The sequence below is a fragment of the Sorex araneus genome, chromosome X (genome assembly GCF_027595985.1).
Source record: "Sorex araneus isolate mSorAra2 chromosome X, mSorAra2.pri, whole genome shotgun sequence".
In the NCBI taxonomy this organism is placed as follows: Eukaryota; Metazoa; Chordata; class Mammalia; order Eulipotyphla; family Soricidae; genus Sorex; species Sorex araneus.
This window is the reverse complement of record NC_073313.1, coordinates 63841737-63858142: the sequence shown is the minus strand read 5'-3', so window position 1 is coordinate 63858142 and position 16406 is coordinate 63841737. Positions and strand designations below refer to the sequence as shown.

At 37.1% G+C, this 16406-nt stretch overlaps 1 protein-coding gene across 2 annotated transcripts in view; it reads left to right on the top strand.

The window, feature by feature from the left end:
* The window catches only part of AFF2 (ALF transcription elongation factor 2), a 552818-nt gene that overhangs the window by 198168 nt on the left and 338244 nt on the right, over positions 1-16406 (top strand). The gene's annotated exons all lie outside the window — the stretch shown is intronic.

Sequence of the window (16406 nt, the reverse complement as noted above, 5' to 3'; positions counted from 1 at the left end):
AGATCATCTCCTAAAACTCCACAAAACCTTAAAAGATTTTGTTTTTCAAAAACTAAATCTTTTTAGAGGTATATAAATTTAAAGGCTACTATTCATAATTCTGTGCTATGCAATTTAAAATTTACATTTACGAGGTAAATCCTACAAATATAAAATTTAGTAAGTGAAGAAAGTTAAGAAAATTTAAAGAGAAAAATATGAATAGGCCTACCTATAGAAAAACTAAGTGTATTTTCTAAGAAAGGGAATACTAGCTTTATATCATAAATTATTATTTCATACATATTGGTTAAGTGTCTGCGTTAATAAAGAAAATATAATAAAGTCTTTTGACTACAAAAATATAATCATATCTAGAACATTCAGTATAAATGAGATGTTGATTCATTACTAAAAATGGACTAGAGAGAGAATACAGAGGGTGTGGTGCTTGCCTTTCACACAGCTGACTCAGGTTGGATCCTTGACATATAGAATTTTTCCCTGAGTATACCAGGAGTGATCCCTGAGCATAGAGCCAGGGAAAAGCCATGAGCACCACCAGGTGCAGATCCAAAATAAAAATGAGAGATAAATATTTATTTATTTAACATCTCCTCAAAACAGGTGTTTTCCCCCTTTTCTCTGATTTGTCAAGTCATACTATAATATTTCATTGATATTTATACAGTGCTTTTTGTCAAAGCTTTGTATAAAACACATGAATATTAGCCTCAGTGAAGTATTTATTTCCTTATGAATAGCACTTTTTGCTTCTCTACTTAAAAATGAGTTTTGCAACTCATGTGTATTGCAACTCACATATAGAATGTATAGAGCTTTATAGAACATGGGACATATGCTAAATACTTACTTGTATGTGGAAATGACAATTTCTCTCTAAGTTATAGAGTACGGTATTGTATTAGGTAATTTTTTGAAGTGAGTCAAACTTATTTCTTCATATTTCTCTTGAAATTATATTGTTTTCTGTGGTCTTTCCTGATTTGTTTTTCCTTTAGACTGAAGCTATCTACAAGAGAACATTCCTTGCATGGAAAGGTGGGACACCTTTCTATTCACACCATCTTTCTCACCCCCATGTTATAATTCTCAGCAAGAAGGCACATCTTTTTAGTTTGGTAGATTGAAATTGGGTTATTGTGGCTCATTAGTGTTAAAAATTGTTCCTTGACTTTGCATTCTTGCCATTATCTGATGGACATGACTATGATTATTTAGTTCATAATAACTTTCATGTATCATAAAATCTATAGTTACTTTCATATGTCTAAAATTATTCTACAGAACAAATAATCATGATTACTAGTTAATAATGACCTTATGTTCATGGGAACAGGAGAAAGCACTAGAATTAAATTCTCAACATTTTTGTATGTCACATTTAACTAGGATTTAACAAATTGACACTGGTGTACCCATCACACTTGAATATGGTTTAACTGATACAAATTAGAGTGCCAGCTTAAGTGTGTTGAATTGTTTTTCAAGTACAAGAATATTAGTCATGATTTACTTTAATTTACCTGCCATTCTTCTTTTATTCTCAACTGTCTGAAATTCTTTAGCTCCGTTTTGGTGATATAATATCTTATTTTGAAATGATTATAAATGTAGAGATATTAGAAGCTGAGAGTCCCAACATTTGAAGTTGAGAATATAAAATCTAGATGAGAAGAGGTCTCTCCGAAGGCCTCATCACACATAGTTATAGAGCTCTTTCTTGAATTCTGAACATTAACTTATAAGAATAAAAGTGAACAGCTTTTATTGAATTAGAGCATAGGATTTGAAAATTCAGTATTTTGAGAAAACTGATTTAGTACTACTATCTTTGCATGTAGGGAGAAAGTTAGATCTCTGCAGATATTAGAGTGGTACAATTTATAGAATTAGATCCTGGAATCTAGATGCAAGAAAGACACTGCAAAGTCAACATTTCTGCTAACTTAATAGAAATGTATTAATTCACTGTCATGCTGAGCATCACTTACAATGGAATGGGAAATTCCTGAAACACTACAAGTGGAACCAACATATGAAGGCTTTTGCAACAGAATTACCCAATAACTTAGCCACTTTCCACAGATCAAATATATAGATCAAAATTCCTTAGTTGGGATGCTCCAGCAAATACATTGGCCATGTGAAAAAAAGCCAGCATTCAGCTTCTATGTTTCATTTAAATTTATTTTTAATTTTAGAAAGCATCATGATTTATAAAGATTTCTGTGGTTGATTTTTAGGCACACACTGTCCCAGCACTGATCCCACCAGCACTGTCAACTTCCCTCTTTGACTTACTAGGGAAAGGTATCCCTATCACATAAAATATATGCATTTATGTGGTAGAAAAAGAGAAGGAAATTGTGGCTGCATTATTCATTTAATCTTCCTGAAATTAGCCTTTAGAGTTTGATAAGATTGAAAGACTGAATGCCAATCCCTACTACACACAAAAAATAAATAAATAAAGCAATCTGCCTCAGCTTGGGTTCAACTTTTAAAAAGAATTAGTCTAGAATGTTATAATGCATATTGGATCAGAAATAAATTACTGAATAAATATTACATTTATTTTATGTTTTAATTGCAGCCTAAATCATATGTGATTTGTATATGTAGACTGAACTATATTCCCATACCATATGACATTGCACGTAAAAGCTGGAAAACAAAACAAGCAAAAATACTTCTTGATCACTGAAGAAAAAAACTTATGTTAATTTTTTAATGAAAATTTGATAGTAAAGTCAAAGTGTGCATAGGAAATAAAGGGCTTTTCACTAGTAGAAGTTGAAAATTTTCATCTTCATAAATCAAGAGTATATAGTACTTAAGCTATAAATAGCAGTGTTGCTTTTCCTGTTTTGAATAAGCCATTAGGCAATTTTATCTTTGCGTTCCTAATCGGTACAGAATTATTTATTCCAATAATTAGTGTTAACTTTCTTGGCAGTAGGCAATATAATTACCTTTAAAATTTAAATGGGATAAAAATGCCTTGAGAACGTGGTTTTGGAAAACTCTTGATATTTATTTTCAATTTTCCCTTTAATTATTCATTTATGTAGTATTTTTACAAAGAGAATCTTGACAAATGGAAGGGCCATGAGAGTATTTGGTTTCTGATGAATGGCCTTGGGTTTTCAATTGATTCAGTAATATCGTCAGCTGCTAAGACATTAGTTATGGCAAACGGAAACTTCACTAACCAGTTCATCTTACTTACCACTATAAATCCATTTCTTATTCTGATTTTCCTTAAAATAATTTTCCATAATTCTCCCTGGTCCCCTCCTTTTCTGAGGTATGTAAAATCCCCGAGCTGTCGGTCATTCAAATGTGAGCTTTGGGACCTCTAATCACCAGGCAAAGAAAAGAATTACCTTTAAGTTTATTTGAAAACTTCCCAGTGCTGTTAGGTGCTTTTTGGTTTCAAATACAAATTTGACGATTATTAATTTTTAATTATACTATTAGAACCTGGTTTATAAGCTTAATAAATCCTATGGTATGAAAAAGCATGCTAATTTCAAAAAAATAAAAACAAAGTTGCTAAGATGCAAGGACTAAAACTATCCTGTAAATGAAGAACAAAAGCAATCTTAAGGTATGGCTTCTAGTTATTCACTAATTATGTACTGAGCATGTCTACACACATAATGTAATTTGATTTTTGTGCGGAATATAAAAATGTTAGAACAGATAACTGGGCTTTTGTCAATTATTGTAGCATGGCACTCACTCCAAAATAGTTTGGTATGCATGGAACACGTGCAGGGAAAAGTAGATGAATGTCCTGGAAAATGGAGTTCTCAGCATATCTGAGCCAACTAGATAGTAATACTGTCTGTAGCACTGTTGTCCTGTTGTTCATCGATTTGCTTGCTCGGGCACCAGTAACGTCTCCATTATGAAATTTGTCGTTACTGTTTTTGGTATATTGAATACACCATGGGTAGCTTGCCAGGCTCTGCCATGCGGGCAGGATACTCTCGGTAGTTTGCCGGGCTCTCCGAGAGGGATGGAGGAATTGAACCTTGGTCGGCAAGGCAAACGCCCTACCTGTTGTGCTGTTGCTGCAGTCCAACTAGATAGTAACCAGCAAGAAATACATACTGAGTCATGTGATTACAAGGCCCAAATATTAAGTTATTTTATGTGTAAGCCTTTCTTGAAGAAGAGAGCCCTCAGGCATGAGATTGGTCTGGATTTAGGGTAGTGAGGAGAAGTCGATGACAAAAGACCAAGAATTGAAGTGTCAAAACTGCTTTTGATGAGTAACAGACAGTCATTGACTCAACTTTCTTTGACCTCTGCCAGGCACCTCTGATGTGTATAGTACTCTGCCAGGGCCTTGAAAGAGACAGAGTTGAACAATTTTCCCCTACATTCGAGAAATTTCTCCTCTGGCAGGTAAATAAAATATTCACATGAATGCCATCTCAAAAAAAAATTGAGATGCATAGCAGGCACCTGGTGCTTGGGAGACAACTGGAGGGAGAATATGTTCCATCTGACAAACTAAGAGAAAATCAGGAAAATTGTTACACCTACCCCAGGTCCTAGAAAGCACTAGAAGGAAATCATGTTTGCTCATTCTTCTCACAGGTCTTAGACATTATTCTGAGAAGCTTAGGAAACCTCTAGGTTATTTCCCAGATCAAAGTACAAATGCAGGGCCAGAGAGATAGTACGGAGGGTAAGGTGCTTGCCTAGCACATGGCCAACCCAGGTTGGATCCCCAGCATCCCATATGGTCCCCTGAGCACTGCCAGCAATGATTACTGAGTGCCAAGCCCGGAGTAACCCCTGAGCACCACCAGATGTGTCCCAAACCACAGCCCCACAATAATGTACAAGGGGTTACTCCTGGCTGTGACTCTGAACTCAGGAATTACTGATAGCAGCATTAAGGACTCTGGTAATAAAACTAGGGGCAGCCATGTGCATATGTGCCCCACTCCCACCACTGTACTATCGCTCCAGCCTCTTTCAAAATTAATTGGGAAATAGAGCACCACACTTGATTCTTAATAATAGGCAGATATGAGAAGATGACTAAATATTTCCTTTTGGTATTGTTGATTATTACATACCAAAAAGTGCTTGTGTGTGTAGTTGTTTGTGTGTGTACCTGTGGAAATAACAAGGTGTTTTATTGGCATCTCACCCTACCCCTTTCTGCTCTCATCATCCTCAGGAACACTTGCAACATCACTATTGTTTCCCCATGGCCTTGTTTGATTTAGGTAGGGGCAGGATTTTGGTAGGGGCAGCCATACTCACATACAGAAACACACACACACACACACACCTTTGCAAATATACAGCAAGAAGGGGCTTGTATATCAACAGAACAAATAGAGCTGGCTGCAAATACATACTGTAGTTGTTGGACAAACTTCAAATGTGGCTTTACAATCATCATATTTAGTGAAAAAAATAAAAGGAGGGTAACAATCGGTTGTTGAGTTTCAGATGAAAAAAAAGTTACTCAGCTGGCCACGATACAGGTTACTCAGCTTTGCTTTGTATACTGAGAATGTCTTGATTGCAGGGTTTAAACATATGCAATCCTAATTTAAGAAAACTCGTGGAATAAATATTCATTACACAAATAAGCCAATCCATTCAGCTTTTCATTGCTTTGTAGTAATGTTCCCCAAAATGAAAAATTATTTGAAAGTACTTTTATCACATGTACCATGTGGGCTAAGCTTGTTCCTGGTATCTATGGTCCATTGAATGAAAGAGCCAGAGGCCCCATTGCCACTATGGGCCATAGCCAAGTGTCACATGCACATGAGTCTAGTGGGTTCGATGAGGGAGAAAGGACTGCCAGACCAGCCGGCTCCTAGAAAGATGCAAAATTCCAGCATCAGAGAATAGCAGTGAGACCAGGCAGCACTATGTATTTCCATACATCTGTGCTGGCAAGTGGGTGTATGGATGGATGGAAAACATTTCAAGCAGGCATAGTGTATACAAGATTAGTCACCATATACGATAATCAAGGTTTGCTTGTTTACTTACAGGTAAAAGCAAAATATTTGCAAAATAAGATTGTATTGATTTGACTCATAATACTAATACATGGTTTTTATTTAAAAAGCATGTGAATATTGTATGTGTAACGATTCTAACCTATATACTTGGGTAACCTCTTTTGATCAGTGAAGTTTCAGAAAGTTGATGATCTGAATAAACTTAAGGTCTTTAAGAAACTTTGTTGGAGAATTCTAGTGCTCATATAATGGTAAGTATAAGTTCCATGTTTATCTTTACTAGAAGTTCAAATGGGCATCAAGAATGACAGTGGACATGCATTTTGTTACAGCACATCTTTGCCAGTGGTGAGCTAAGTGAACTGGTAAGCAGGAACAGTGTCATCTAGCTCAGAGTATCACAAACTTCTTTGGTCTGTTGGTTTTTTTCAGAAACAAAAATCACTCGGAAGCCCCTAGAAATCGATCTTCTTTAAGCAAAACAAGCAGAAAGCATCCCCAGTTGTACTCAAAGCTACTACTGACCCCTGGATCTTTCCATTAGAGGTTGTGTCTCCTTTGGGAAAACGGATGTAAAATGTGATCTTGGGTTTCTTGTATTGATTGTATGTACACTGCACAGGTGGCTTCTGTTCTGGACACAGAATAGCCCTGTTTCTATCAAAGGAAGATGTGATCTAAAATTTTATTAAAAGGCTGTTTGAAAATCTGCCTACGTTATGGATGTGCTAGGCTCTGTAAGCCACCCAATGTATGGATAGTATTTGCACCTTGAGATCATATTCTGTCCAATAAAGCTTCCTTTTATCTGTCCAGTCAGAATTCTCTGTGTTTTTCTGACTCATTATGATTGTGAGAGTAACTGTACCGTGCTGCAGTGACTGAATGGATTGGCATTTGAAGTTAAAAGGCATCATGTTCTGATATCCAGTTTTGGATATATATTCACTTCAAGATTTGCCCAGGTGGAATTGTCCTGTATTTTCTGGATGCACTGCTGGAATATGACTGTTGATTTTCCTTATGTGCACTTAACATGTTGATTTTAGATGGGAGATATATGATTTATATATGCAGGGCCCATTTGTCTCCACTGCTATACTTTGTGAATGTAGTTCAGTTTTCTATTGTAAGTTTTCTAAATCTTATGGCCCTTCGTTTCTTTCAATCTTTCTCTTGATGCAACATCAACTCCTAATTCTTTGCCACATCCTGGTCAAGGATTAGATTCAGTTCTTCCCGAGTACTAGGAGACTTGCCCATGACTCTCTCAGAAAACCACTTTTCTGACATCACTGACTTCTGTTTGCTCAAGATTTGAGAAACTATTTAGAGCATTTCTTTTCATTCGGTAATCTTGCCCAACAGAATCTTGCCTTCTGTTGTCATTTTATCATTAAAATGGACTTGTGCCTAGAATATACTCATTTCATCATATCTAATTGCTCAGAAGTTGACCTCTATGAGAGAGTATACAGTTATTTTAAATGTATGAAGTGTGATGTACAGTTAAAGTCTGAAAGGCATTGCAATTTTTAAAATCATACAACATGGATGCTTTCTAAAGTGTTTTTAACAAGGGAGGTATCATTGTTGTTATAAAATAATTGAATATGAATGGCCCTTCCTAATTATATCAGCCCTTACAACTCTGAATTTTTTGAAATCTGAAATGCCCAGCAGTTTTAGTTAGACTATCTGACTCTTGGAATAAAATTTAAACCTTCAAATTCAAGTTCAATATTTCTGCATTTAGATGTTGTATTTTCTGAAAAATTAAGTGCCTTTTAGTAAAATATTTTTTTAATTTTTATTAGCATTTTAGTAAAACACTTTTAACCGAGAATATAGCATGCTTGATAAAAGGATCAACTGTAAATATATAGTTAATAAGGCAGTCCAATTTCCTAACCTGAGTCCCCTGTAACTATTGAAAACAGCACTCAGTCACTTAGAACAAATATATACCTGGCCACCTACACACCTATTTTGTTTTCTAAATGTCCAAAGCAGAGCTCTGATTTTTGAAAATGAAGCTCAAGTATCAATTTATAGTATAAGCACCCCAGTAGCTAAATTGAGAAATGCAATTGTAATTATTTGGTGAAGTAGAAATCAGGTCATTGCAACCAAGCATTGTTGTACAATTAACTGAAAAGGGAAATATCTACATTTTCAGTAGCAGTGCCATCTTCTTTTAGCATCATGTTTGCTATAATCTGTTTTTCCACAGGCATTATCTATACTATGTACACTTAGAAACCAAAGCAGATCTTAGACATCAATACTTCTGTGGGAATAAATACATCCTTCTTGAAAAGTTTTTCTAGTATACAAGATGAAAATATTGCTTATCTGATTTAAGTAGCAGAACTTAAAGCTGGATTCCAGCTTAGACATTTCTCACTAATGACCTTTCTCTAGGTGCTTAAATTCAAATTAAACCTGCTCAAACCCAAATTAGAGTCAAATCTGATGTGAGCCAATTTGCTTTGAACCACATTCTGAGCAATAAGAAGTGATCTGCTTGCTCAGAAATTGGCAGTGACTCCATGGCCGAAGGTAGAAAAAAGAGAGACAAATGAATAGTGGCCAGTGGTTAAAAATAATTTCATAATTAGGTTTGCACATTCATTTGTCCTTGCATTATTTAAACAAAATCAAGGATGCCAAAGGGCTGTGCTGAACCTCCTAATTAATTTACTTTAGAGATATTTCCCTGACTAGGACACTGGCACAAAGGATAACTTTAGTTTCTTGTGGTTTGATTTTTTAAAAATAATGGAGAAAGTGTTTGGAATTATTAGTATCTATATGAAAGAGTCAAATTATAGAATGTGAAAATAAAATTCCATTAGCTTTTCCCTTATGCAATAGAAAAACTCTTCTAGTGAAATACCATTGTACAAATGAGACATTTTAGACCTTACATTATGTGTATTTAGGAATGTCAAAATTTCTTTTTTTAAAAAAAAAAAACTTAAATTTCTATCTTTACTCACAAGTAATATTTCCAGTCATTGTCACTGTCACTGTCATCCCGTTGCTCATCGATTTGTTTGAGCGGGCACCAGTAACATCTCTCATTGAGAGACTTATTGTTACTGTTTTTGGCATATGCAATACACATGGGTGGCTTGCCAGGCTCTGCCGCATGGGCAAGATACTCCAGTTGCTTGCCGGGCTCTCCAAGAGGGGCGAAGGAATCGAACACTGGTCGGCTGCATGAAAGGCAAAAGCCTAACCACTGTGCTATCGCTCCAGCCCGGAATGTCAAAATTTCTAAGTAGCTCTATTTCCTACATAACTCTCTCCCAGTTCCCTATTATAACATTAATTATATTTTTGCTATAAATAATGGTTTATTTAATTATTTTGTAAACCTTAAGAACTTTAATATAGAATGTGCCCAAGTGAAAAGAGCTAATATTGCTTCTTTTTTTCTCCTCTACACAAAACACATACACACACAGACTTTGATTTTCTTCTCTGGAGATTTGAGGTCAAGGGGCCTCCAAAATTTTCAATTCCAAACGTCTCTGACATGAAATTCATAGACTAATTGACAGTGAGAAATTTCAAGTCTATCAGCTCTAGCAAAATCTAAATGAATCTGTGATAAGTAATAAAAATGGTAATAAACTGTTCGCATTTTTAATGGTGTCCATTCTGAAAAATTCCTGACAATTTCATATGTATTTCAAGTAAGCTACAAAATGAGGAATAAGATGAATCATTGATCTTATTTAACATGGGATGACTAAAACCCACAGGCTGAGAGATATGCTACAGTTTTCCATCAACACTTCTGACTCTCATTTGAAAATGCACAAACTGGGGGCTCCTGTTCGGGATATTCGTTCAGAGCTAGTCAATGCACTGTATGGGAGCACCTACTCTGTGCTAGGTACTAAGAGGTTTGATGTTTGACTCTATACTCTTACCATTAAAGTCCTGAGCTTTACATGGGGGAAAAGGAGTAATAACCCAGGGCAACAGGTACTTGATCCCAGCGGTGAAACCTTTAAGACAAGTGACTAAGCTCATTCCAGACTCAGTTTCCTCAACTTTAGATAAGAACATGATACTTGTGCACCAAATGTCATGTATCCAGTTACTCACAGTGTAAAGTGAAAAATAGATTATCCCTAAAGGACTCACTTCTTTGCAAATGTTCCCATCCTCAGGACCAATACTCAATGGTACTTGACTAGTTCTGTCTTCCATTGGGATGCTAGAATGCTTGTCTATCTTATTCTGATGCTGTTTGTACCATGATTCATTAAAGATCATATTCTATAGGTTATTTATCTTTGCATTTACCACAAAACTATTAATTATTAATAATTAAGTTTCTCTTCCTTTAATAATGGTTAAACAACAAAATTTTAAAGCAAGAAGGGTTTTATAGAGATAGGTATATAGAGATAGGTAAGTAAAATAAAGCACACCTGCATCAAATGAATAAACAAAACCCTACAGAGATTGAAGAGTTGATTTCCTTTCCTACTTTAGACTAATTTTTAAACAGAAGCTCATGACCAGGGGGTGTCCTGACTATATTAAATGTAATAATCATCAGTTTTGCTTTCATAAAATGTGTATTGTCATTTTCATTGAAACTGTGAACAATTAAGTAACCATTTACATATTTCAGGGTTTCCAATTTTAATATTAAAACTTTTACTACTTATTTTTTTATTTTGGGGGCCACACCCAGTGGTGCTCACTGATTACTCCTGGCCCTGTGCTCAGGAATCATTCCTCTTAGGGCTCAGGGATAGAATCCCAGTTGGCCGCATACAAGGCAAGAGCCTTACCTGCTGTACTATAGCTCCAACACCTTATTTCCATTTTTCAAGCTTAACAAAAGATCAGGCTCCAGCTTCAACTCCTTAAAATAACATTTTTAAGATCTTATTTTAAAACCCATAATTTTGTCTATTTGGGGAGGTATTTGCATATTTTAGCTGCTTAGAAATAACGTAGGGAGATTTTTAAAAGTCTGAAGTTTTCCAATGGTGGTAGCCGTGTTTCTTTATTTTTAATTAAAGTAAATTAGGTGCATATCAATGTGTTGATTTGATAGTAGAAGAACATTTAGTAGTGCCTTTCATACTGAGAAAAAATCTTAAAAAGCATATTTTCAAATATCATTTAGTTGATGAGATTTAGAGTTTTCTACATATTTAGTTCGCTCCTTAAGATATTATTGGTACTTAGATAAAAACTCATTATCCTAAGACTTTGATTTCTTTTCTACTTGATCTTTTAAACCAGAAACTTGTGTCTCACTTCTTGGTATCTTTCTATCCGATCTTCTTCCTTTGTGGTTCAATCCAAGATGTAGGTAAGTGGGATGTCAAAATTAATAGACAATGATATTTGAACATTTACAGTTAAAAGAAACCAGGTAGGTAAGGATTTGGGGCTCATGTATGATAAATCCTACAACCTTCTGCCTTTCTCCTTCTGTGCTGAACACCTGAGATGTACTGGCTTTAAGATATGCATATACAGCAGTCTTCTAGACAATTTCATTTAGATGTTCCCATAGGTGTCTCAACTCCACATTAGTAACACTGGATAGTTGATGTTCCTTTCATTAGTCCTAGAAACCTATAATCACCTCAGATTCCTTCCCTGTTCCTTACACTCCATCCATCACTTAGCAATGAGCAAGTTCTACTTTCCTCATTGACTTTGAAATTGGAACTTCCGGTCCCTTTGGACCATCATCTTCGACCAGGTGACCAGCATGTCTCATCTGACTTCAGCAACTGCTTTCTTGGCCCCTGTTCTTATTCCTCTCTACCATGATGTCTGTGTGTTGTAGCCAGACTTGTTAATTACTTCCATTGCCGATAAAACTTTTATGAATCCCCCTGTGACCTGACCCTTGATACATTTTTCAGATTCTCTCTAGATTCCCTTCCACATTGCATTTTCATCAATGTTCCCTATCCTCTGATCTCAGTTTACACTTCATGTTCTCCTGGAAAACTGTCCAATTGGGTACCCATTCCTATTCACTGTCCCCAGGGTACTTTCTCCTCACTTCAATGGAAGCACTTTTCAGACTCTACTTTGACTGCATCTTTGATTATGTTTCTTCACTCATAGCCAGCAAACTCCTTGAGGACATAGTTTATGTGTATCCCCATCACTGAGCATAATACCTAAGACTTGTATAGGAACTCATAAATGTAGGGACTATTTGGTATTTTTCCTACCGGTTCCACGTTTGCCAAGACCTTCATGACAAAGAACCCATGGGGAAAGGAGAGGAGATTAAACTGACATTTGAAAATTTCTGTTATTTGAGACCACACTTGGTTGCGCTCAAGATTTACTCCTGGCTGTGCACTCAGGGATCACTCCTGAGCACTATATGCTCATGGGAACATATATGGTGCCAGGGATTGAACCTAGATTTGTTTATGTGAAAGGCAACTTCCCTATGGGCAGTACTACCATTGCAGCACCAACAGACATTTGTTGTTTGTGTGTGTGTGTGTGTGTGTGTGTGTGTGTGTGTGTGTAGTTCTGAGTCTAGATGTCAGAGCTCAAAGAGTTGTCTGAGTTGAATTTTTCTGAGATCTTTCTCCTTGGCTCTTCGATGGCAATAATTCCCCATGTCATCACATGATCTCCACTCTGGGCCTGTGTGTCTTAACCTGTCTTATGAGGAGATCCATCATGTTAGATTACTTGAATTGAACATAATTTCCTCTTGAAAGATCCCACCTCTACATTATGAAGTATTGAAATGGGTGGTACTTCAACATATACATTTTTTTTTTTTTTTTGCTTTTTGGGTCACACCCGGCAATGCACAGGGGTCATTCCTGGCTCATGCACTCAGGAATTACCCCTGGCGGTGCTCAGGGGGACCATATGGGATGCTGGGATTCGAACCCGGGTCGGCCGCGTGCAAGGCAAACGCCCTACCCGCTGTGCTATCTCTCCAGCCCTCAACATATACATTTTGAGAGTACAACGTCCTGCTCATTAAACATGCTACTCAGGCATTATTGTCTGGTGGACAATTGTTCTATTTAGGACCTATCTTAATATGTATGAAAGAAATGTTGAGAGCAGCCTACTCACAACAGACCTGTGGTCTCCTCAGATTATAAGTGTGTTTCCCAAGATCACTGCTTTTTCTCTTTTTATAGTTCATGGACTCAGTTGACCTGAAAGCTGTAGCAGTAGTGACAATAGGCCATACTGGAGATCAGGGGAAACAGATGTCCTTTAGTAATGTCAGCTGTACTGCCAGATCCTGAGGGGTTTTCCCTTACCCTTGGCACTCGATAATATTTTAACTATTTATAGGACTCAGCAGAATTCCATACTTATTTGATCTAATGAAAGCATTTGCTTTTTACTGACATATTTGGAGAGCTTTAGCTCAAGCTCCCCACAGGTGACCTCCTTCATAAAGTATCTAATACTTGGGTACTCAAAAAGTACTTGTGAACTTTCTTTGGCTCATGCATCACCTCTGGATGAAGAGAATCTTAGCTATGGGTTCATTCAGAAACACAAATTATCAGTGGCTTATTCTCCTCTTGGTATATTTTGCATTGTTTGAATTTTGCAGAGTTTTTAAAAAGTGAAATTAGGGCTCGAGCAATAGTATAGTGGGTAGGGCGTTTGACTTGCATGTGACCGACCCAGGTTCAATCCCCTCCCCGGCATCCCATATGGTCTCCCAAGCACCACCAGAAGTAATTCCTGAGTGCAGAGCCAGGAGTAACCCCTGAGCATCGCTCTGCATAAGACCTAAAAAGCAAAAAAAGTAAAATAAATTAGTTTTATCTTAAAATTTACTTAGAGAAGTGAGGAGGTAGAGTGGAGAGAGAAAAGCGTTCAAGGTAGAATACAGGCTTCTCCAGAGTGTGTCTAGTGTATTCTTTCCTTCCATAAAATTTCAGATTTATGTGCAGTTGAACTATGGCATCAGAATCTTATTCAGAGACTCACACATTCTCAATCAGGCTTGAGACCTCAATGTAGATGGCCTGTTTGAATAGCTGGGCATCTCATTCCATTAGACTCATACTACTTAGGCCAGAGAAGAGGAAATGCATAGGATCATATCTTCTGATGGAATGGACTGCTTCCCTGCTGTTACTCTAGTTTGCTGTGAATGATTGCCAGCAATAGTCAACCTGAGAAATTTAGCTACAGTGACCACATAATTAAGAAGTAGGATGCTTCAAACTGTCAGAATATATGATCATTTAATAAAGATCACCCATTAGTTCCGGGAGCATTTTTTTATTTCTCCATTGGCTCAATCACTCATAGGCAACTCTTTGGCAGTGTGTGCTTGAGTCACAGAACTATAAGGAATGAAGCAAGGGTGTATAGGTAAAATGTATATTCCAAAGTTCCAATTTAGATACCTTGGGGAAATGAGTCCCAAAGAAGACAAAAAGCTTACTTGAGGCAAGTTGGCGTGGCAAGGACATGTCTCCTGATCTTGACTCCACTTTTCTTTCTGTCACAACCACCTCACTAGTTAGTTGGACTTTGGCTCAGCATTTCAGTTGAGACGCGTAGATCTTAGCCTCGAGGAACAGTCAGTCAGGAACCAAATTTCTCTAGAGTTTGAGCCTCATATTATCTGGGACTTGCTGCGAAGTATTTCATGCCTATCTCAGTTTGTTTAGGATTTATCACAAAGCATGGAAACTGGGTGGATTAATCAACAGAAATTAATTTTTGCCAGTCTTGGAGGCTAGAAGTTCAAGGTCAAGATGGTGTGAAGATTAATTTCTGAGAACCTCTCTCCTTGGCTATAGATGGCAGTTTTGTTCTGGTGTTTCTGCCGGGTTCCCCACCCCTTTCCCCCACATGCCTGTACCCTAGTGTTTTCTTACACTGAATTAGGGCCTACCCCATTGACCTCCTTAAATTGGAATAACTTATTCAGACATTGTATTTGCCAATGTAGTCTCATTTTGCGGCACAGAGTTATAATCCTAATATATAAGTGGGGGGAGGGTATTCACAATTCAGCCCATATCCATGACCCTAGGCCTTCCTTAACAAGAATATAGCACTGTAGCACTGTCATCTCGTTGTTCATCGATTTGCTCGAGAGGACACCAGCAACATCTCCATTGAGGGACTTGTTACTGTTTTTGACATATTGAATATGCCACAGGGAGCTTGCCAGGCTCTGACGTGAGGGTGGGATACTCTCGGTAACTTGCCAGGCTCTCCGAGAGGGGCAGAAGAATAGAATCGGGATCAGTTGTGTGCAAGGCAAACGCCCTACCCGCTGTGCTATTGATCCAGTCCGAACAAGAATATAGAGATAGTAATAAATCCTACCCCCAGAAGCATGTTAGGAATAAATGAATTGTTTTAATGTAGAGTGCTCAGAACAGTACCTTATATGTGTTATGCCCTTGTAAAATGTTAATTAATATTCAGAAAAGTTTGGATTCAGAATAGCTTTGTAGCTATTTCTCTATTGACTAGAGAGACAAAAGCACATACCACATTTCTAATGGATCTCTGATTCACGACTCAAAACCATGATAGAAAACCCTCTGTTAACTGTTCTAAGTGGAGCAATAGAATTTTAATCTCCATGAGCCCTCTCCAAGAAGGTTCTAAGAGCAGGAAATACACTGTGTTTAAAGATAAAATCACGGATAATTCTCCTGAAAGGTAAGAGCAATTTGAAAAGAATGGAATTGTGGTTCTGTTTGTGCTGCTTTTCCCATGGGCCGCTGTTTGATCAAACTTCCTTCTTGATTAAGTGACAGGCACTGGAAATAGATTTTGGGCTTAGCACCCTGGTGGGTATGAAACATATGAAATGCAAACTTTCAAAATACAATTACATCTTCCAACTTTCAGTCAGTTATTCAACAAAAGCTTGTTTTATGTCTGCGTATTTTATATTGTGATAAGTGACATTTCTTGCCTCAAGAAACTCAAACTAGAGCAGGAGACACATAATTATAAGAGACTGTAAGAAGAGAGATAAGAGCAGGGATCCACTCACTCAGAAAAATGAATTCAGCCTATAAGAGCCTGAAGAACATCCCATAGGATTTGAGTGAAGACTTGAACCATGAAGAAGGAGTAGGAATTAACCAGAATGCCAGAGGAGGAGGGGAGATTACCATAAGGTTGGAATATAGGCTAAGTAATCTGAAAAAACATGAGCATGCTGTAGATACACTGTAGTTTTCTGTGAGGTCCTGGGGATGGCATCATTTCATGAAACTGAAACTGAGAATTGTGCGTCATGCTCATTGGGCTAGAATGAGATAGATTTGGCTAATAGTGATGTCCAACATGACTAATTGATATCAGCACTTTTCCCCAGTGTGCCTGAATAAGGCCTGAGAAGCAGTCCCAACACAA